Source organism: Adiantum capillus-veneris, chromosome 21, assembly GCF_014529385.1.
Source record: "Adiantum capillus-veneris isolate H3 chromosome 21, ASM1452938v2, whole genome shotgun sequence".
In the NCBI taxonomy this organism is placed as follows: Eukaryota; Viridiplantae; Streptophyta; class Polypodiopsida; order Polypodiales; family Pteridaceae; genus Adiantum; species Adiantum capillus-veneris.
This window is the reverse complement of record NC_140951.1, coordinates 81,346,289-81,371,121: the sequence shown is the minus strand read 5'-3', so window position 1 is coordinate 81,371,121 and position 24,833 is coordinate 81,346,289. Positions and strand designations below refer to the sequence as shown.

Here is a 24,833-nt window from a genome sequence, read left to right as displayed (position 1 = left end):
TGTGGTGCAGACAATGTCTTTTTGCAGGGTACAAAGTATGCTTGTTTGCTAAAACGGTCAACTATGGTCCATATCATGTCATTGTGTGAGGATGTGGTAGGGAGTCCTGTGATGAAATCCATGGAGATTTGTTTCCAAGGGCCAGCAGGGATGGGGAGAGGCATTAATAGACCATAAGACTTACCATGATGACGTTTAACTCTTTGACATATCAAACATTCTGAAACAAATTTTGTGATATCATGCTTCATTCCAGGCCAAAAAAAAAGATCTTGACATGCAGTGAGTGTGGATTGAATTCCTCGGTGACCCATATATGGTGGTGCATGCATTTCAGTCATTGCTAGTTCCTTGAAGGGTGTTGTGATGCATAGCTTTTGCTGAAAATAGAGATAACCATTTGCCACTGTGTAGTGTTCATAAGGAAGACCATTGTTGTGAGTTATTTCAAACCAAGCACGTGCAAAATGTGGATCGTGAGCATATGTGTTAGGCATAGAATGAAAAGATTGCACATCACTCACAATTCTTCATAAAATAAATGAAAATGCGTTCCGCTTGGGCATTCCCTCACATTGGAAAATACACAACTCCTTCCATGTCAGTTTGTTGAGACCACACAAGGGACCTATTCCCGACACCCCTACCATAGCTGACCCCCCCTTCATTGAGGACGATGAAGAAATTCTGACTCCAGAAATAATTTTAGATCATGACATGACCACTACCCACAGAGGAAACTAGTACAGAAGATATTTGGTAAAATACAAAAACCATTCTTTGGAAGAGTGTCAATGGATTTCTTAACAATCGCTAAGTCCGCACTACCATCACTTGATACTTGCATACCACACACCTAGAGACACAGATTCGCCGATTTAGGCAGTGCCTCTCGTCTAGTGTAGATTCACCGATTTAGGCAACATGAATTTTAAAAGTGCAGATCCGCCGATTTAGGCAGCACTAGTGTAGATTCGCCGATTTAGGCAACACGAATTCAAAATGCAGATCCTCCGATTTAGGCAGCACAACCATTGGTGTAGATCCGCCGATCTAGGCAACACCAAATTACTAGACCACTCTACCAGTGGCTGGCCACCACTGTCGCTAGTTTGGTTTTGGTAACAATTGAGGACAATTGCTTTTCAACCCCGGGGTATGTAATGAAATTGATATTTTGATGATATATTTGTGGAATATTTGATATTTTGATGAAGCATTGCATTGTTGATTTGAATTGTGGAATATGATCACTTGTTGGGTGTTGTGTGAGCAGATCAGTGATTGGCACGTGCTAGACAATAAAGCGATGGCAGTTATTCGGAATAAAACTGCCACCATTGGATTTCTTTGGCAAGACTTAGTATTTATGGTTTAATTATAAGTCAAGATGTAGACAACTATTAATTGTTACATTGAGCTCTTTATGAGCCAGGACTATTTTATGCCCAAGTGTGAATTGGATGTAACTCATTTTTGAGCATGAACTTTTCTATAAATTAAATACGTGCAAGAGGGACATGCTCACTCTTGCACGGGGGGAGATTGCACCCAGTGTCTGCGTTGCTCTTCTCATCTCTCCTCTCTTCTCTCTCGCCGTGCCGGCATAGCACTCCGCTCTAGGAGGTGCGCCTGCACGTGCTCTCTCAATCTCTCTCGCTCTCAGTCTCTCTCTGTTTGTGTATCTTGCGATCATGCGACCACGTGATTGTGCCAGGTATGCCGATTAGTCTGTTTTATGCTGTTTATTGTGTTATTTTGGGTATTTCGCAGGGCAGCCACGTTCTCCCGCTTGTAGCAGATGTTATGGAATTGATATCTTATTATTTATTGCAGTTGTGACAGGTGGAAAAGGCTTGACCGAGCTAAGCTATTGCAAAAGGATATCATATTTTATGTACATTTTATTATTCAAGTGCTCTTTATGAGCTTTGGCCATTTATGACCGGCCGGCCAGTTTGTACTTAATTTGACCATTTAAGAAATCTAGAAATGAAATACGTGCAAGAGGGAAATGGTCACTCTTGTACGGGGGGAGATAGTACCCAGTGCTTGTGTCCTTCTTCTCTCCGCTTCTCTCTTCTCTCTCGCCGTGCCGGTGTAGCACTCCGATCTAGGAGGTGCGCCTGCACGCTTTCTTTCTCTCTCTCCCGCTCTCTGTCTCTCTCTTACGCGTACGGCTGGAAGTATGTGCATAGATAGTTGCCAGGTATACAGTTTTTCTTGTTGATGGCTTGCAATGTACTATTTTTGGGTATTTTGCAGGGCTCTCCGCTCTTCTATTTGTAGCAGTGGTATCAGAGCTGTGGCTACGCTCTTGGCTATGCAACAATTATGAGTATAATAAACTTCATGAACAACTGTCAAAGATAAGTGTTGCCACTTTTTTTTTCTTTTCTAAATTTTATGATTATACTTTGATTGCTATATACTTGATTGATTTAAGATCAACCCATAGCTAGATGTAGCTCTGTCCACCGCGTGATAGAGAAATTAATTACTTTGTAGTATATGCATGCAAGGCAAAACTCCTACTGATTGAATATTAGGATTAATTTGTTTATGCATACGCTTAGTTGCAATTTCAATACCTTGCACATGAATGACCATGGTAGAAAGCTCGATAATAGAAGAGCTTTTAACAAGTGCAAGAAGATAAGAAGAACAAGTAGAGAAGCTTTTGCATTGTAGGAAATATCCAAAGGGGCCTCCGTAGTTTCTCCAATGCGATTTTAACTCAAACGTTGTTAGTTAAGCGAAAAAAGGGAATAACCACTTTTATACATGGTTGCGAAATGGTATAGAGGAAACTCTATACGACCATAGGAACGATCTCTGGAGACCTTATAAATGAAATAAATAAATAAAAACACCTCAAGAAGACTTTAAATATTTGTAGGATTTTTTTAATAAAAAAAAACTAAAGGAAATGTCTGCTGAGCCGGGCCCGGTGTGAAGCAAAGCAGGTGGGTGAATGGCTTTTGAGACAGCTAGTTGCATCGTCGTAAACGATACGAAGCCTGGCAAGGCATCAGAGGTCTTTCTTACTAGTGTGCTGCACCACATTGCGTCCCTGCATAGACCCAGTCCGCGATGAAAGAGCAGAAACTCTTATCAAGCTCTCCCTTGAAGGTCTGAAGGAGAAACCATCAACAACGCAAAGGGTTTCCCAATTTCTACCTGACTATGCAGTAAATTGAAATCTAGCAAGCTATGCCAAGGCGCCGATGCAACCCTCCAAGGTTGACTTGAACCTACGTTGACATGCATGGTTTGTGGTTACTCTGCAGCCAGAGAAACTCTAGCTCCCATTCACACTAGATGTTGCCATGCGGCTTTTCTCTCCCACCCATTTGTTCTACACCTCAGTACATAGATTAGCTACCAACTTTCGGCGGCTTCCCACCCCTTGCTCAACCACCCTTAGCTAGCACGTCTGTTCATGCAGCCTAGCGTGGCGTTCCCATTTTATCCAATCTGATCTCAACAACCACACGCATCGGCACGGTGATCAGACGAGCCACGAGGCATGCACTGAACCCCATTTCAAGCCCACGGACTGCAGTGTTGCGCATGCAAAAACAATTGTGGGCACTCCTTTCCTTCAACCACTCATGGTCTCTAGCGCCTTACCCCTACCACACCTTTCGAATTTTGGTGGCTGCACGAATAAAACAGGTTGAATCTCTTTATCCCTATTTCTCTCTCTATAGTTCTCAACCACCCACACCTGGTTGCATGCGTACCAAGGCCATCACCTTTAAAGGTTGCATGAGGGAACTAACACTCCTCCTGAGGCTAGCATTGAACCTCGAGGGGAGGTGGCCGTCATAGACACCAGAGCCGCCACAATGAAAAGTGCGGCCCCCAAGTGCACATCTAACATTTCATAGCTCCTCACCTTTGCTTTGGCATGCAACTGATGTTGCTCACACCCATGCATAACTTGCGGCGGACCTTGTCCACATAGCCAACTCTAGTCCTCACCCTCCTTACATTCCCCTTTGCATGCACCTCGGCTGCTGATCACATATGGCTGCAGCTCTCATATTCCATGAGCCGGCCTCTATGCACTCAACTCCCCTAGTTTCCATACCTGCCTTACACCCACAGTAATCACCTTCATTACGGCATCACAGAAATTCTTCTTGACTTTCAAGCCAAGTGGCAAGCTGCACAAGCTCTCCCACCACAGGTTCCACCCCGTCTCAAGCCTCGACATACCCTGCAGTACTTGACCTTTCTCGTTCTCTCACCATCATTTGTATAAGGGTGGAAAAATCCCACAGCGTACTATTTCCTCCGCCTTCCCAAATAGCGCAAAACAGGCCATAAATGCTTGTGAGGATGTTGATCACAACAGCTGCAAAATACATTCCTGAATCCGGCTCTCTCGCGGACAGTGTAGGCTAAGACTCGTTGGGAGAGGTGTTCCTATAGAAAGCCAACCCTTAAATCAAAGAATACCTATTCTGATCCAATTCATTACATTTTTTCGTAGGCACATACTCGCGCAACCAGCTAGTTGCCACCAGTACCACCAGTATGAGGATTTTCTAGTAGGCGTCGACAACAAACGAGCTGGGAGGGCTGTCCCAACAATAGCAACGGTAGCATCAAACAATGGATAGCAACGAGAAGTGATGGAGGGCAGGGTGTTAGAGCGCTCGACGGTGGCGCTTGCAGGTTGTTGGCGGTGTCAACAACAGGAAGTGACGACAGGGGTACCGATGGCAGACGTTGCAGGCCACCCCCTCTACTATTATGATAATTGAAGTCCATCATGTTATATTGTCACAATTCGAGTCACTATTATGCAATGTATAATAATCCACTAATTGCATTAAATATATATATGTATATATATATAAATTTATTAATTTTAAAAAAAAAACATCAGAGAACACACATCTACCTGGTATTTGAACAATGCAACAAGCAGGGCTCATATATCATTTGGATGCTAGTGTCATACACTAACCACCCTCAGAATTGTAGCTTATCCAGAGCGTTCTAGTCGAACATGGTCACTGAGTTGAAAGTAATTTTTTGATTAAAACTTTCAAAAAAAATTAAGTGCCTCAGAACTCTTTGAGCACAAGTTGCCCTGCAATTACTCATACACTCGATAAGTTCTTGCTATTGCTATTAAAATGTTCATAATTGTGTTCTATATTTATTTAGCATTCTTTTCAAATAAGTCTACCTAAGTTTTAAATTACACACACTCTTTGTGCACTATATTTCCACTCTTCATGCCAATGGTAAGCAGATATATCACACATTCATGTCGACTTCTCACTGTTAACATGACATGTCCCCTGTATGTCTATCACTATGAATGTTCCCATTTTGTACAAATTCTCTCCCGAATTATCAGTTTTACCATCAATCGACTCCAGATATTCCGGATTTTGGCCAAGTAAATTCAGTGTATGATTAGATTGTTGTTGAATTTAACACAAGGTTGTTTTTAGTGCTTTGTTTTTTGAGAAAAGTTTTGCAGATAAATCTACATACAATGTTCTCATATCAAGCCCCAGATATTCTCATACCCCTATAGATATCTACAGCACAGGCAAGATTTTTTTTTTCAAATGCTCCTTTACTTGTTTACATTATGTTGCAAAATCCATTGTTTCTAATGTCATGGCTTCTACTTTCTTTGATTGGACTCTTTACTGAGATGACTTGTCATACCATTACTTACATGAGCTCAGTTGGTGTGCGATGATTGCAAAGATTTGGAACATGCTTCCACATTCCAATCTATTTCCATTTCATATCAAACAAGTCATTTATTTTTTCACTTTTTTCTATGCCTAGCCTAGTCCATTGGTCACGGACACACAGATTCGTCGATTTAGGCAGTGTGTAGATACTCATCTTGGTGCAGATCCGCCGATTTAGGCAGCACATTGATAAATAACAAATTCATGATTTTTAAGCAATATCAAATGCAGATACACCGATTTAGGCAGCATTAGTGCAGATTCGCTGATTTAGGCAGCACGTCTTATTGGTGTAGATTTGTCGATTTAGGCAATACCAATCACAAAATCATGCTGCAGTGGTTGGCCACCACTGTAGGTGGTATGATTTTGTTACCTCTGCTATAGCCGGAAGCATGGAGTTCCCTGCAAAATACCCAAATAGCATACCACAAACCATAGAATAGACTAATTGACATACCTGGCAGCCACATAGACACATAATCGACAATATACACGGACAAAGAGAGATATAGAGCAGGAGAGAGTGACAGAACGCGTGTAGACGCACCTCCTAGAGCGGAGTGCTACGCCGGCACGGCGAGAGAGAAGAGGGGAGAGGAAAGAAGAAGTACACAGGCACTGGGTGCAATCTCCCCCCGTGCAAGAGTGACCATTTCCCTCTTGCACGTATTTAATTTATAGATTCTTGAATGGTCAAAGTGAGTACAAACTGGCTGGCCGGTCATAAATGGCCAAAACTCATAAAAGAGCACTTGAATAATAAAATATACATGATATACAAATACATTTGCATAGGCCAAGCTGGGTCTAGTCTTTTCCACCTGTCAGCTACAATAAATAGTAAAATGTCAATTCTATAACATACCTCTCCGTTGGAAAGAAACTGTCCTCAGTTGCGAAGATAAAAATCTGCAAAAAATACTTGTAAAAAACAGTGATTAGTATGTTGTGTCAAAAACATCACATAATAAAAGAAAAATTTATGAAACTAAACAACATTAGCTTATGCCTGTCGTCATCCACATACTACCTATTCTAGTGTCCCATACCACTAGAATAAGCAATATATGTCATACCCTGATGAATCGGGATATCATTGATCACACTCATCCTAATCAATTCGCATCAATCTCAATCCAATTCCATAAATATTGTCACGAAAATCCACAAAAATTCAAGTCCAAATATTCACCAACATACATCCGTTTCAAATCCAAAATCCAAATATCCAAATCCAAAAGCATTTTCATTATGTACCCGGGTAACAAAATCGTACCAGTTTCAGTGGTGGCCAGCCACTGCAGTATGATTTTGTGATTGGTGTTGCCTAAATCGGCGAATCTACACCAATAGGACGTGCTGCCTAAATCGGCGAATCTGCACTAATGCTGCCTAAATCGGCGAATCTGCATTTGGTATTGCTTAAAAGGTGTAAATCTGTAGTTTTTTGTTGTGCTGCCTAGATCGGCGAATCTGCACTAGGATGAGCATTTTCACACTGCCTCAATCGGCGGATCTGTGTGTACGTGACCAATGGACTAGACCAAGCATAAAAAAACAACATCATAAATTACCTGCTTGATATCAAATTGGAGTAGACTGTAGTGTTTAAACCAATTGAAAACAATATCCCAAAACAACAGGACTGATTTAAGTAGCTGTCTAATCAGTTATGTCAATATATGACGTTTCAATGAATATAAGTACATTGACAACTTGTAACAGAATTGAAAGAAGTGAAGGGCTCTATTGTCGAAAATTGTCTGATGATACCCAAGTTACTTGTTGTAAAGGTGGGTGGGTATGAGAATATCTGTAAAAGTGATCCCTCAAAAGACATTAACTTGAAAAAGTATTAATTTTGTTCAATCTAAATTATACTGGAGGATTGTTAGATAAGGAGATGTAGGAAAAGGTGATTTTTTTAAAATTTATTATTATTATTATTATTATTTTTGATGCCTGAATAAGAAAGTACGTGGAGTAAGGACTAGGGTGGGGAATTAGGTAATATTGCATTCAAATGAAAGTTATATAGGGAGGGAGCTTACTTATCAGGGAGAATTTATCTAGAGGGATGTAGTCATAATTCATACCTTGAGGTTCTCTGATTGTAGCAATGTAGTTGAACGTTATCTACAAAAGTATTACTAAAAGACAAGGTGCCAAAAATAAGTAAACCGCACATTCAAATTGTCAAAGTTGATAATGGTAAAACGGATGCAAAGTTAGGATTGAAAGTGGGAGAGTTTAACTACAAAAAGGCGAATAATGAAGATCCTAAATGAGAATACCTAGCTGTCAATTGTTAGCGTTGCAAGCCTTATACAACGGTTGAAAAATTACAACAGGAAGAGTGACAACAACTGACCTACATATCTATAAAATTCTTGCAAACATGATAGCAGGCTAATTATTAGCTTCTTATGAAGTATCGTGTCCTTGTAAGGACTTGGAGTGAATAGAGTAGTGAATGTGGGTGCATTTGTAGATGATTTTACAAAGAATATATATTAGCTAGGACAAACCAATAATGTCGTTCAATATTTTGTGAGACACGGTGTAAATTTAGAGAATAGGGGAAAAGATGGGACATCGTAGGAAAATGCAGAAGCGTCAACATCAAACACCCTTGGTTTTGCTTATCCAGTTTCAAAAATCATTCAATTTAAATGAAACACTGACCGATACTGCTGATAGAATGATATTTTTCTTTTGTGAGCGGTATTGTTTTGATTGCGCAAGAAGTAGTTGCACGAAATTTTTAGCAATAGGTTTCAGAGTGCTTATAGAAATACCTCGATTGTTAGTCAATGAACACATTCTTAAATAAGTGAAGCAGTTATGACTAGTGTATTCCACACATGGCCATTGATATATCCAGTTGGTACATTATTTGCTAAGATACTTCCAATTCTCTCATATTGCCTTTGCAATGTGCATAGCCACTATTGAGCACCAAATCCCATACTGCAGTTAACAAACGATTGGTACAAATTGTGAGCCCCTCTAGAATCAGCTTCCACATGCTCTACCCACGTGACCTTGGAATATCCACTGGGCATCTCCTCAATAACACAGCCAGAAGGGCGCTTTCTGCATCGTGGGTGGGTTCCCACGTAGACTATCGATCAAAACATCTGCAACAACCCATAGATGGCCTACGCGCTTCGAATATCTCAAGAAGTAGTTTTCCCGAGTGGGAACCAATTGGGTATGCAGCTGAAACTCTGAGTACATCAGCTGAATGGCGCCATAAGTAGAAAGGATCTCAACAGGGTGAACTCGAGAGATAATGGAAGGGAACATTTCTACCCAGCGTTCCACATCCATAGGGTCTCAACAAGGGAGGGAGAATTCATGATGACAAGGCCAGTGTGGCAAGTACTCTCGGAGTGTAGCCCCGTAGGTGTAGGGCCAATTGCCACAAGGAAATCGCTGGACATAAACATCATGATCAATACATTCGAGAGGATCACCTGTGGTGGAATAGGAAGGATGAGGAACCCAAAAGGATTCAGAAGCTTGGGCAACTTGTAAAAGTTCTTCGAGAGCAAGCTCAACAACAAAGGGCTTCTCAAAGAAAAAATTAGATCGAGATTCGGAGCCCACACTGCTGCATGTACAAGAAACCCTTGGAGCACCAAGACATGCATTTTGCAGTAATAGAGAGTGGTCCAGGCCATGGTTTTACTGTCGGAGCTGTCAAATGAGCACTAGCTGCTAGTGGACGAGGCGTGCGAATCTGAGGTGCACTAGCTTGGTGCTACATCTCTGGTGGTCACACGTACTTACGCAACCTCGATCTTATAGCTGATCAGCGCGCGCCATGGAAGGCTTGCTGCCACAGTGATAACAATATTGTAAGGAGTTCGTCTGTTTTTCGATGGTAGGAACTAGCAATAGTGGTGCTTCCCATTCCTTGTTGCCAACAAGGAGAGCAGAGAGCTCATGTGGATCTGGCTGATTCGTTCAGAGAGAGAGTGGTTGCATCAAGTGAGGGAGAGAAGCGGGACGATAAGGGTGGGTTGGCAGACGATCACAGGCGCAATGGAGTGGTTGGAGACTGCATGCGGCCACCGAGTGATGAGAAGTGGGGCGCGGGATGGTTGAAGATGAGAGGAAGAAAGATGGATGGCTCCATGCGCACACATGAGAGAGAGAGAGAGGGAGAACTGGTGGTTGTCAAAGGAAAAGCTGGCAGAAGGGGTCAAGAGCTGAAAGCGTGTGGCGGCCGTAGCAAAAGAGAGAGTGTGTGAGAGACAAAAAAAAATGGCAACTAGCCGCCTGCATGCCCTTTGTGGGTGTGTGGTTGTGGGTGCCATGAGCAAAGCAGGGTGCAGACCTCAGTTTGGATGATGGCGGGGTGATGCACAGCCCAGTGTTGGCATCCAACAACTGAGGAGGGAGAGAGTAACGTGGGGTGCCGGTGTGTCCAACAACCGAGACAGAGAGAGGTTACAGGCTGAGGACGCGACCGAGAGAGAGAGAGAGAGAGAGAGAGAGAGAGAGAGAGAGAGAGAGAGAGAGAGAGAGAGAGAGAGAGAGAGAGAGAGAGAGAGAGAGAGAGAGAGAGAGAGAGAGAGAGAGAGAGAGAGAGTTTGAATGCGCCTACGTGTGGCTGTGAGGTGACCAGAGTTGCTTGTTAACGCACGGCCATAGCTGCATGCTGCATGGTAACTAGCCGAGGAGAGGGAGAGAGTGAGGCTACTGTTCTGCATGCGCAAGGGATGGAGGGGGCAGTTGGAGGACTGAAAGTGGTGTACGGCTGTGGGTGCCCCGAAGCTCATGGTCACGAAGGCAGCTAAAGCGTGCTCTGGCGGCATGAGTTGGTAAGGCTGGGGAGTTGCGTCCAGAAAGGTGTGGGTAGCAATGATTTACAACAGATTGGCACCATCTTGCGAGAGAGAGAGAGAGAGAGAGAGAGAGAGAGAGAGAGAGAGAGAGAGAGAGAGAGAGAGAGAGAGAGAGAGAGAGAGAGAGAGAGATATGCAGGTGCAGCTTGTCGGAATAACTGGCTGAGAACACTATATATATGTATATATTTAAAGAATGTGTGTGAGGCTGAGCTGATGCATGCCGCCCTCAACTAATCTTGTAACTGGCACTCCTCCTTGGTTCTGTGCTGCATCACTAGCTTAGCGGTTTGTCATGCTATGCCTTTATCACTAGCTTAGCTTCGTCTGTAAGCAGAATGACCTTCTCAGTACATGCATCGGAAAGTCTCACACGCATTTAGTCGTGGTTGAGCTTGCCCTTTTGGATAGGACTGATTTCTTCCAGTACTAAATGGTTCTCACTCGCAGCGATTTCTCACTCAATCACTCGGTCACAATACACTCGATATATGGCCTCGAAGCTCAGTTCAGTCATGCAGACGAGTATATCCACTATCTGGATGCTTCTCATCCTATTGATTTGGCACCTTCATCACCACTTCTTGAAGGTGATGCACATGCAAAAAGGAAACTCGGCACTTATTCTTGCCATTGCAGGTATGCACAATGTCGTCACCCATCACGGCAATCGTTCTTGGTCAACATCGTCTACTTGGACCATACCAACATTGATCCCTTGACACAGCAAACTTGAGCCACAAATAATTTACTGGCGTAGTTTCTCACCAAGATAAGTTTTTTCAATGATTTGACGTCAAAGATCTCTTTTGACTATTCGTAAAACATGTTTATTAAGATTCTCAAGCGATTGTTTCTTACGACGAGAAGCAGCCACAAAATTTTAAGTTCACCACCTATTGTGCGTTTGATAGCACTTTCACTCTAAAGGATCTATTTTCTCTATTATATATGTAATTTACAATATGGTTAAAATGATTAAAACTAATTAACATAATTACACATGCAATTATTAGTACAAAAAGATCTAAACAATCAAGCCATGCTTGTGCATCTCATATACAAGTATAAATATCAAGAAGAAAACAAAAAGACTTAGCTCTGGTAGTTGTGATGATTACTGTAGACATCCGACCGTAGCCTATGCTCTGATACCACTGCTACAGCCGAAAGCATGGAGTTCCCTGCAAAATACCCGAATAGCATACCACAAACCATAGAATAGACTAATCGACATACCTGGCAGCCACATTGACACATAATCGACAATATACACGGACAAAGAGAGATAGAGAGCAGGAGAGAGTGACAGAACGCGTGTAGGTGCACCTCCTAGAGCGGAGTGCTACGCCTGCACGGCGAGAGAGAAGAGGGGAGAGGAAAGAAGAAGTACATAGGCACTGGGTGAAATCTCCCCCCGTGCAAGAGTGAGAGGTGTTCCTATAGAAAGCCAACCCTCAAATCAAATAATAAACCTATTCTGATCCAATTCATTACATTTTTTCGTAGGCACATACTCGCGCAACCAGCTAGTTGCCACCAGTACCACCAGTATGAGGGCTGTCCCAACAATAGCAACGGTAGCATCAAACAATGGATAGCAACGAGAAGTGATGGAGGACAAGGTGTTAGAGCGCTCGACGGTGGCGCTTGCAGGTTGTTAGCGGTGTCAACAACAGGAAGTGACGACAGGGGTACCGATGGCAGACGTTGCAGAAGCTCTTCCGTGGCCACTGCCATACTTTGACACACAATGGCTGCTACTACGGGTATCCACGGGACGACGACGATAATCATGAGTTTCAGTCTGACGATTTCAATCGTTTAGCTCTAGTCTTTTAATTTAATCTTTCGCTTTACTTCATTTCATTTTGTACCCAGACATTGTAGTAGATCCATACGGATTGTATCAATTTCGTCCCATACGCCTTTGGAACACGAATAATGTAACAATTCCTTTAATTTCTCTCTGTATCTTCCCTCTCCTTATAGCAATGGACATAGGCGAAGCTCTTCAGCGACCGATGCAATAGCTTTTCGGACAACATCTTCTGTCGGGCATTCAGGATGACGATGTTGCATTTTCTTGTGATGATTTCAAACTTTTTAGTTTTAGTTTTTCATAGTCATTCATTTTATTTTTGTACCCAGGTATTGGATTAGATCCACAAGGATTTTCTCACTTTATTTTCATAGGTAATTTTGGTATTTTACAGACGGTTACTATAACATTTCATTTCATTTCTCTCTCTTCACAACCCCCCGCCACCCCCTCTACTGTTATGATAATTGAAGTCCATCATGTTATATTGTCACAATTCGAGTCACTATTATGCAATGTATAATAATCCACTAATTGCATTAAATATATATATGTATATATATATAAATTTATTAATTAAAAAAAAAAAACATCAGAGAACACACATCTACCTGGTATTTGAACAATGCAACAAGCAGGGCTCATATATCATTTGGATGCTAGTGTCATACACTAACCACCCTCAGAATTGTAGCTTATCCAGAGCGTTCTAGTCGAACATGGTCACTGAGTTGAAAGTAATTTTTTGATTAAAACTTTCAAAAATAATTAAGTGCCTCAGAACTCTTTGAGCACAAGTTGCCCTGCAATTACTCATACACTCGATAAGTTCTTGCTATTGCTATTAAAATGTTCATAATTGTGTTCTATATTTATTTAGCATTCTTTTCAAATAAGTCTACCTAAGTTTTAAATTACACACACTCTTTGTGCACTATATTTCCACTCTTCATGCCAATGGTAAGCAGATATATCACACATTCATGTCGACTTCTCACTGTTAACATGGCATGTCCCCTGTATGTCTATCACTATGAATGTTCCCATTTTGTACAAATTCTCTCCCGAATTATCAGTTTTACCATCAATCGACTCCAGATATTCCGGATTTTGGCCAAGTAAATTCAGTGTATGATTAGATTGTTGTTGAATTTAACACAAGGTTGTTTTTAGTGCTTTGTTTTTTGAGAAAAGTTTTGCAGATAAATCTACATACAATGTTCTCATATCAAGCCCCAGATATTCTCATACCCCTATAGATATCTACAGCACAGGCAAGATTTTTTTTTTCAAATGCTCCTTTACTTGTTTACATTATGTTGCAAAATCCATTGTTTCTAATGTCATGGCTTCTACTTTCTTTGATTGGACTCTTTACTGAGATGACTTGTCATACCACTACTTACATGAGCTCAGTTGGTGTGCGATGATTGCTAAGATTTGGAACATGCTTCCACATTCCAATCTATTTCCATTTCATATCAAACAGGTCATTTATTTTTTCACTTTTTTCTATGCCTAGCCTAGTCCATTGGTCACAGACACACAGATTCGTCGATTTGGGCAGTGTGTAGATACTCATCTTGGTGTAGATCCGCCGATTTAGGCAGCACATTGATAAATAACAAATTCATGATTTTTAAGCAATATTAAATGCAGATACGCCGATTTAGGCAGCATTAGTGCAGATTCGCCGATTTAGGCAGCACGTCTTATTGGTGTAGATTCGCCGATTTAGGCAATACCAATCACAAAATCATGCTGCAGTGGTTGGCCACCACTGTAACTGGTATGATTTTGTTACCCGGGTACATAATGAAAGTGATTTGGATTTGGACTTATACTGTGGAATTGGAATTGGATTGGGAGTTGATATCTGGTGATTATTATGGAAATGTTTATGTGATGAGATTTGACATTATGAGATTGATGACGAGTGTGACCAATGATATCCTGATTCATCAGGGTATGACATATACTGCTTATTCTAGTGGTATGGGACACTAGAATAGGTAGTATGTGGATGACGATAGGCATAAGCTAATGTTGTTTAGTTTCATAAATTTTTCTTTTATTATGTGATGTTTTGACACAACATACTAATCACTATTTTTGACAAGTATTGTTTGCAGATTTTTATCTTCGCAACTGAGGATAGTTGCTTTCCAATGGAGAGGTATGTTATGGAATTGATATCTTATTATTTATTGCAGTTGTGACAGGTGGAAAAGGCTTGACCGAGCTAAGCTATTGCAAAAGGATATCATATTTTATGTACATTTTATTATTCAAGTGATCTTTATGAGCTTTGGCCATTTATGACCGGCCGGCCAGTTTGTACTTAATTTGACCATTTAAGAAATCTATAAATGAAATACGTGCAAGAGGAAAATGGTCACTCTTGCACGGGGGGAGATTGTACCCAGTGCTTGTGTCCTTCTTCTCTCCTCTTCTCTCTTCTCTCTCGCCGTGCCGGTGTAGCACTCCGATCTAGGAGGTGCGCCTGCACGCTTTCTTTCTCTCTCTCCCGCTCTCTGTCTCTCTCTTACGTGTACGGCTGGAAGTATGTGCATAGATGGTTGCCAGGAATACAGTTTTTCTTGTTGATGGCTTGCAATGTACTATTTTTGGGTATTTTGCAGGGCTCTCCACTCTTCTATTTGTAGGAGTATGCCAAAATAGCTGGTGCACACTTTGCGTGACACTAAATTGGATGCACCTCTGTCTAGTGCTACTCATTCAGGCTCTCACCATGCATCTTATACATCAGATTGTTATGCTTTGGCTGTCTAGCTTACATGATGTTGAAGAGCCTCTATCTTTTGATGAAGCACAGAATTCAAAAAATTGGATGGCTGCCATGCAATCAGAATATGATGCACTTAGAGAAAATGACACATGGACTTTATGTGATTTGCCTCCTGGAAAAAAAGGCCATTGGTACGAAGTGGGTGTACGAGTTGAAACGCAAGACGAATGGTGAGATCGATCACCATAAGGCTTGACTTGTTACAAAGGGTTATGCATAGCAAAAAGGCATAGATTATGAAGAGACTTTTGCTCCCACTTGTCATATGACTACTCTGCATTTTATATGTGCATTGTCAGATCATTTTGGTTGGGATGTACATCAATCAGACATTGTTACTGCTTACTTGAATGGTGACCTTTTTGAGGAAGTTTATGTAACACAGCCTCGCAATTTTGTCATAAAAGGACAAGAGGACAAAGTGTGCAGATGTAAGAAGGCTTTGTATGGGTTGAAGCAATCTCCTCGTGCTTGGTATGAGAAAGCTGACACTCATTTGGTCAAACAAGGCTTTCGTAACAGTCCAACAGAAAGCACATTGTATGTAAAGTGTGAGGGTGATGCACTTCTCATTGTGGTTCTTTATGTTGATGATTTGCTGATCACTGGACCAAATGAAAGACATATTGCTGAATTTAAGGCTGATTTAAATGCTACTTTCAAGATGAAAGATTTGGGTCTGTTGCATCATTACTTGGGTATACAGTTTAAGCAGTGTGATGGTGGTATTGCCTTGTGTCAGAAAAGTTACATAGAGACATTGCTATGTAAGTTTGGACTTGAGGATTGCAAACCTATTGCCACTCCCATGGAAACAGGTTTGAAGTTGAGTCTACATGATGCTGGCGATCCTGCTGATGTCACTCTTTATCAAACTGCTGTTGGCTGCCTGATTTATGTATGCAACACAAGGCTAGATATTCAGTTTGCAGTCTCACAGGTCAGTCGATTTATGCATAGCCCAGGGTCTAAGCATTGGCAGGCTGTTAAGAGGATTTTCCACTACCTTAGTGGCACTTTACATCTTGGCTTGTTTTATCCCAAGGGGGGATCATTGCCGCCAGTCTTACATGCTTTTTCGGACTCAGATTGGGCTGGTTGTTTTGACACAAGAGTGTCCACAAGTGGTTTTTGTTTCATGCTTGGAAGTTCATGTATATCATGGTTGAGCAAGAAGAAACCTATTGTGGACACTTCGAGTTTTGAGGCTGAGAGGGCAGTCTTCACAGCTACGGTTGAGTGTGTATGGCTCAGACGCCTTATGGGGCTGATTTGGGTGTTGGATAGGACACTGCCAACACTATCTACACTGACAGTCAGAGCGCATTGGCAGTTCCGAGGAACCCAGTTTTTCATGCTCGCACAAAGCACATTGAGGTGCATTACCACTATGTCAGGGACAGGATCTCAGCAGGAGAGATTAGCTTGGCTGCCAACACAGGACAACCTTGCAGATCTTTTCACAAAGGCATTGTCTTGTGAGAAGCTTGAAGCTTTCCGCAAAGCTTTGGGCTTAATCCCCTTTGTGGACTGATCATGTCCTTAGGGCATGGCACTTCCCTTTACTCATGTGCCAGCTCTCATTCACCGCATCACTCCAGGGGGGATTTGTTACCATATACATGTGGTAGTGATGTGTGTGAACACACGAGGACCGCCGGGGCATTTTTTCCCTCTTTAGGAGGTTTTTTCCCCCGTGCATTGTATATACGCCCATCACTCTAGGGCTATCTATCTTTCTATTGCACACTAAGTAACACACTCTCTATTGTGTGCCTTGAGCTTCCTTCATCTTCTCCAAGATGTGTGCGTTTCTCTGCAACCCTAATTCCAACACCATTGACCTCGTATGGTGGTTGGTAGATCCACAATAAACCCCATAGAGATACTACACTTGTGGTGCTAAAAGATCCATAAGCGATCATATTCATGAAGTTGCGTTCCACTCTAATATGCCTTTGCCAAACACTAGGGCCCAAAACACCTAGTGTGCATGCATTTAGTAGAAACCTATCCAAGCCTACATTTCCATGACTAACAATTTGTACTAAGTCTTGCCAATGCTTATGGAGGATATAGAATACATGAAATATGAGGGAAATAAAGATGTAAATAGATGTTCTAAAAGAAATTAAATAGTTCCCACTGAAATTACTCGATAGCCTTGCTAAAATATTTGGACCATAATAGAATGTGAAGATAACTCACATCTAAATGCAAATAATGAAACATTTTTATTAACAAGACATAGCTTTGCTATATACGTAATAGGCTTGCAAAGGTGCTGCCTAAAAAGCTTGAAAGAACCATCTGTTAATGTTGTTTATAGTACCTGTTACATTCACAAGTCTTACTGGGTGACAATTTCTTGCCACTAAAATTGTTCTTATTATGTTGTGCTTGAATTGCTCTAAATAGATGGATTTGACCAGCACCTAGGGACTAAATCACGACACATAATTGAAGAAAGAAGCACCATTGTTAGTCCCAGAGACTCATATTCTCGACATGCGAAATATCTTTCTTATAGTGATGTCAGGAAATAAGACACCAATCAAGTACAGAAAGTGCTTGTGTGGAGGTAACTGTAAACAATCAGCAATATGAGTGAGCAAGATCCTTATAAATCTTAGTTCACATCGGTTGAATCGAACTCCATGAGTTCCTAGACCATGTTTCACACCTCGTGACGACATGTGCCAAGTGGAGCTCTACCTTGTAGGCCTATAACCGTTTCAACAGGGAGTGAACCCTTAATTTCATTAGAATTAACAATTAATAGGGAGAGTAATAAGATGTAGAGATGGAACCTGGTACACTACTTTCCCAGAATCTTTTGCTCATACATGACCTTGTCATGTGCCTAGCTAAGTGGATGAAAGAATTGTAGCATATGCATCCCACTTGCAAAGCTCAATCAAAGAATATTCCGAAAGGAATCAAATCAAATTACAGAAACACTATGGGGTGAAAAAGTACCGTATACTTACTCGGAAGTGAAGGGCAATTTTCAAGCCTCAAAGGTACATTACCAAAATTTCAGTCTCAAAAGGCCCGATCATTTTCTTTGACCTGTTAAACCATAAAAGTAGACATTAATAAAGATAAACAAATATTTCATTGGTAACCCTTGGTGTTGCCTTGGAAATCTAAACCCCTTGGTCGGATTCTGAAAAGAAACTACTTAAAACATTAGGTAGCAAAGACTAGCATAGGCTAATGTGCTACCAATAGTGATTATAAGGCATGCTCTGGAAAAAACAAAGCAACAAGCCATATACAGTTTTGTTTTCATGATTTTTTCTCTCTCTGTCTCTCTTCTTTAGTATGGAATCTGCATGGTTCCTCGTTACTCTCACCCACATAAATGCCACTGGCCGTGATCAAGAACTCTACATTGTTGAGATGTTAATCCGATATTTGAAACATTGGGCTATTTGGCAAAGGGAAGGCATCACTCTATCTATAGCAGCTTATGCTTTCATCTTCAAGGCTTGTGGCCTTACGAAAGACGTTCACGTAGATGAGAGACTTTACAATGAGATAGCTACTTAGTGGTAGTGGCTGTTGAACAAACATGTCATTTCTTTAGGTTGATATGTCAGATGTTGTTGCTTTTAGTTGTTGATGGGCATCTTCTCTAAGATTTCTTCAATTGAAACGTGTTAATTGTATAGGAGACGAAGAAAAAAAAAAGCTTGCCTCTACAATCTTAATCATGCTTGAAAGATGCAAACAAAGACGAATTTTGAATATGTTGAATTTTGTGTCTTTTTCAGCTTGCCAATTTACATGCCTCGAGGCTCAACCTCATGTGAAGATGAAAGCCTTTCTTGGGTAGTTTTCCTTAGAGATCGCTCTTGTAGAGAAATTGCTTTTGTGTTACCCGTGAGATGTAATTGCTTCCATCTAGGAACACATATTTGGCTTGACAAGCATAAGAATCTTACCTCATTGGATCAAGTCTGCTGGCCTCCATGGAATCGTTCACAAGAATATTTAGAAATTTTCTCATGTAGGAAAAGGGATCCCTTTTCAGTGTTTTTCATACAATACATAACATCATTAGCCTTTGGGGGGGCCGGTGGTCCCCTGCCCCCAATCGTACCTAGCTAGGTATGTGGTGCCTCCCTCACAGAAGCTCATGATGTTGAGGTAAGTCATAATGTGGGAATTATTGTGAGAATCTGTCCAAAACTTCTTGTGGTTTCGGAGCCAATCACATGAATGAGGTGGACAATAGAACCAAACTCAAAATTTGCAGATACATGTTGGTGGTCAACTTTCCTTTTAGTCTTGTGAATAATGATGATCATGTGTACCTTTGGTGCCATACATTAATGTAGAAATAGTTGGATACAATTGTTAATGCTTATAATATTGTTTATTAATTTTCTCATGCCCGACAATTTTTGATAGTGTATCTAACGGAGCTATGGGCAATGCGTGTTGTATCAATTAAGTTTGAAGAGTTGCTAAGGAGCACTAGGGAAACATGAGGAAGTCAACAGGTCCTCTTCCAAGTGGAGTGTATATAAGTTATAGCATTGAGGATTATGGCCTTGTAAGCGACATTGTATAGTGGTAGTAAAGTCACCTCGGATTTCTCAACAACACATTTGTGATAAATTTCAGCATTGTGTTTTGTTCGATGCTGATTTGGATACAAATTTTGGTACAAAAAGAGATTAAGAGGAAGTGTTTATATTTGAGAAGTAGGTAATCCTACCTTACAGCTCATACATCAACTTGATTTCTTGACATGGATGTCTTTTGGGCTATACTTGGTGTGTCCTACCTCTTCATGGGCATGCATGAAGTTTCTCTTCTTCTTGTTGAAGAATTTGGTTTGGACCTTGATTGTAAGCAATGCCAGCCAAGCCCAAGGATTTGTAACGAGGATGTGAACAAAGTGTTGGGGTATAAAGCCCAAGGTGGTCGCCCAGGTAAGTGGGCGGACCGCCAGGTATGTACATATATTCTTTTGTTAAAACCTAATAAGAACTCACTATGTTCTACACATTACAGTAGAGCGAGTTCACCATATCGTCGTGCTCTTCTTTTCGCACTCTCTCTCGCGTCGCACTTCCGCTCGTACTCCTTCAACTGGTATCAGAGCTCAGATCGAGGCTCGGGGCAGCATTTGCACGTAGCCAGAGTCACCTGCTCAGATTGAAGTGAGATTCGACAGGCGAAGACATGGCCCCAATTCCTGTGGGTGCGCCCGAAGGGCTCGGTGTTCTCAGAATTTCATTATGAGGTCATATCGGCCACCTTTCGGCTTCGACAAAGATCTACGCAGGCCATTTTCGACTACGTGGTCTTGGCGGGTGCAGATCCGACTCTGCAAATTTGGGGTTTCGGCCTACGATTGCAAGTGCTGAGGATATCTGCACTTCCAGAGTGCTGATTTGTGGCTATCTACACAACTAAGGACGGCTTACACTTCTTGGAGGCGTGTCACATACGACACGGGCGCACCTACACACAGACTGTAGGCGACATCCACTAGTTCATCAGGTAGCTTGTGTTTGCTGCTTGATATTCCAGATTTCATCCTGACATTGCAAGTACTTCCACATGGGATGTATTGTCAGAGATGATGTATGTCTGTTGAGGGTTTGCTGGCTGTGAGTCACGCAGCAAACAACCGCCGCAGTGGTTACAGCATATAGTGGGAAATTTGTGGATGTATGATTTTGTGGGAAGTCTATGTAGTGTCAGATTTACTGCAGCCTTTGTTGAGGGTCGAGTGAGGTTTTATTGAGCTGGGGGATTCTCGAATGTTGAGATCCTTTCGGTGATACAGGTCTTGGAGCGATCCCTCGAGTACCCTTAGATAGGCAGCTAGGATGTATTGACTGTGAGTTAGACAGTTGGGATTGCATCTTTGCTTTACTGCCGTTAAGGCATTGTCGCAGTCTATGCTTACAAGACAGTGACATGACAGTGAGAGACAATACAGGTGCAGGACAGGTTTACCCACAGCTTATAGTGTTAGAGAGACAGTGGTTTTTTGAGTTGTTTTTGGTCTGTTTTTGAGTACACCAGAGCCATTTTACAAAGGAGACTCTGCCGAAATTTTTGCAGAATCTGAAGCTTTCTTGGTTCATTTGACAGGTTGATATTGGTTTAGAGGACAGTTTACAAGGGAAACTCTGTCGAATTTTTCCCAAGAAAGTAAACTACTGTGAAGCGTAGTTATGGCTGGATCACATGACACTGCTCTTTACAATATCAAGAAGCTGGATGGAACCAATTTCCCATTGTGGAAGAAGCAGATTTGGCACGTGTTGGTACAAAAGAAGCAGATAAAACCTATAAAGCTCAAGGGGATAAAACCAGAAGATATGGACGAAGATGAATGGAGCGAAATGGATGAATTGACACTTTCTACCATTATGCTGACTTTGGTAGAAAGCCTTTACTTCAATGTAGCAGACGAGATGTCGGCTTATCAAGCATGGACAAAGATGAGTGATCTTAATGAGAAGCAGAGTGCAGCTTCACAGGTATACTGGCTTAAGAAGCTTGTTGACTTGAAGATGAAAGAAGGGACCCCTATGTCCAATCATCTGAATGAATTCAACACCATCTACAGTCAGTTGTCAGCTCAAGGTGTCAAGTTTGATGAACCTGTTAGAGCTATGTTCCTGTTGATCACATTGCCGGAAAGTTGGGACACTTTTTGCACAGCTTTGAGTAATTCTGCACCTCCAGATGGTTTGACCATAGTAGGTGTAGAAGGCAGTCTGCTTACTGAAGAAACCAACGGAAAGACAATGGACAAAGGCAAAGGAACAACCTTAGTTGTCAGAGGAAGGACCAAAGAAAAGTACAAAGGTGGAAAGAGGGATCAGTCTCATAGCAAGTCCCGCAGTGCTAAAGGCAAGAGTGACATAGAATGCTACCATTGTGGTAAGAAGGGTCACATGAAAAGAGACTGCAGAGAATGGAAAGCAGAAAAAGGCAAAGAGAAATCTGAAGACCATGGTGAGAAGAACAAGTCCTCAGTGAAGATTCAAGAAATAAATGTGACAAACACTGTTGCAGAGGATGACAGTCTAGTGTCAGGAGACATCTACCTCTTGAAGAATACAATGGAGTCTGCTCTTCTTACAGCATCTGATGGAAATTCACTGAGTGACTGGATTATAGACTCAGGGGCATCACTTCATGTGTCTCCAAACAAGGAGTGGTTTACCTCTTATGTGACCACTAAAGATCATGTTCGGCTAGGCAATGGGCAGACATGTGAGATGTTAAGTGTTGGAGATGTTCAATTGAAGTTTCAGAATGGCTCTTCTTTCACGCTAAAGAATGTGAGACATGTTCCCACAATTACAAAGAGCTTGATCAGCACAGGTTTACTTGATGATGCTGGCTACGTCACCACTTTTGGACAGAACATGTGGAAGATATCCAAGGGTTCTATGACAATAGCACATGGAGTAAAGTTTGGAGGAATTTACATGATTTATGTATCAAATGTCTCTAAAAATGTAATCAATGTAACCGAGCAGCCGAACGTTTCTTTGTGGCATAGCCGGTTAGGACATATGTCCAAGAAGGGAATGGAAATCTTGTCTCGTTCTGGTTATTTGACTGGCTTGTCATTTAATGATTTTGAATTCTGTGAACATTGTCTGTATGGTAAGAAAACACAGCAGCTACATAAGCATAGAAGTAGTAGAAGAGATACACAGTTGGCACCTGTTCATAGTGATTTGTGTGGACCTATGCCTAACCTATCTCTAGGGGGAGATTCTTACTTTATGACATTTATAGATGATTACTCGAGGAAAGTATGGGTTTACTTTCTCAAGCACAAGGATGAAGCATTTAGTGTTTTTATAACGTTTGTGACACTTGTGGAGAATCAGAGTGGCAAGAAGCTTAAATGCTTACGCACTGACAATGGTGGAGAGTATGTTTCAAAGGCCTTTCAAGACTTTTGTGAGTCAAAAGGTATAAAACGTGAACTTACTGCTCCTTACAATCCTCCTCAAAATGGTGTTGCTGAGAGGATGAATAGGGCCATACAAGAGAAGGTCAGAAGTATGTTTTCTAATGCACAACTGCCAAATGGGTTTTGGGCTAAAGCTGTATCAACAACTGTTCATCTTATAAATAGATCTCCTAGCAAGGTTTTGCAGAAGGATTCAGTGGAAAAGATGGTATGGTCAAGCAAAATGCCCTCATACAAGCATCTTAGAGTCTTTGGCTGTGAGGCATATACTCATGTTCCAAAGGAATTTAGGAACAAACTTGAGCCAAAGAGTAGAAAGTGCATCTTTCTAGGCTATGGTAATTCTGGTGAGATGGGGTACAGACTTTGGGATCCCGAATCCAGAAAGGTTATCTGCAGCAATGATTTTCACTTTAATGAAGCCAAATATCATTCTAAACGAGAGAGGGTTGAGGAGATTAGAAGAGTTGTCTTCCAAGAAGATGGACCTGCACGTGCAAGACAAAATGTCAGGGCTCAAGAGGAGCAAGGAAAGGATAGAGTGGAACCACAGGTTGTGGCTGAGCTTGAGCCACCTATTTTGCGTAGATCTGGACGTATCACGCAACCTCCTGATAGGTTTGTTCCTTCTATGAACTATGTCATGTTGACTGATTGCAATGAGCCTTCATGTTACAAGGAAGCAGTGCAAATGAAGGACTCCGGGAATTGGCAATTGGCCATGCAGTCAGAGATGATAGCTCTGCATAAAAACCATACATGGAAGCTAGTTAAATTACCACAGGGCAAAAAGGCTCTACCTTGTAAATGGGTTTATAGGTATAAGATCATCGCTCATGATAGTCAGCCAAAGTACAAAGCAAGGCTTGTTGCCAAGGGCTTTAAGCAAGAACAAGGCATTGACTTTGATGAAGTCTTCTCTCCGGTGGTCAAGATGACTACATTGAGATGCTTTCTTGCATTGGTTGCCATATTAGATTTGGTGTTGCACCAAATGGATGTCAAGACAGCGTTCTTGCATGGTGATTTAGATGTGGAAATTTACATGCAGCAGCCAGAAGGGTTTGTTGAGCAAGGCAAGGAAGATTTGGTATGCCAGTTGTTAAAGAGTCTTTATGGCTTAAAACAATCACCAAGGGCATGGTACCATAAGTTCCACAAGTTTATGCTTTCTCAAGGCTACAAACGTAGTGAGTTCGATCACTGTCTATATACAAAGAAGGCTAAGGATGGCAGTTGGCTGATCCTCATTTTGTATGTGGATGACATGTTGATTACTGGCAAGCACTTGGAAGAAATTTCAGCTTTGAAGTCAAAGATGGCAAAATCGTTTGACATGAAAGACATGGGTGAGGCAAGTCATATACTTGGTATGCGCATTGAGAGAGACAGATCAAAGAAGTTGATTTGGTTATCTCAAACAGAGTATATTGACAAGGTTTTGCAACGTTTCAATATGGAGAAGGGAAAGGCATTGAGTGTTCCATTGCCACCATATGTGAAACTTAGCAAACAAGATTGTCCTGTGTCTGAGGAAGAACAGGCTGAAATGGATAAGATTCCATATGCGTCTGCAGTGGGTAGTTTGATGTATGCAATGATTGCTACTCGCCCAGACATTGCATTTGCAGTGGGAGTAGTA

General features: G+C 41.6%; 1 pseudogene; it reads right to left on the bottom strand.

The window, feature by feature from the left end:
* Window positions 1-8,560: 8,560 nt before the first annotated feature.
* Window positions 8,561-9,421, bottom strand: LOC147431228 (homeobox-leucine zipper protein HDG2 pseudogene; annotated as a pseudogene).
* Between the last annotated feature and the right edge of the window lie 15,412 nt (window positions 9,422-24,833).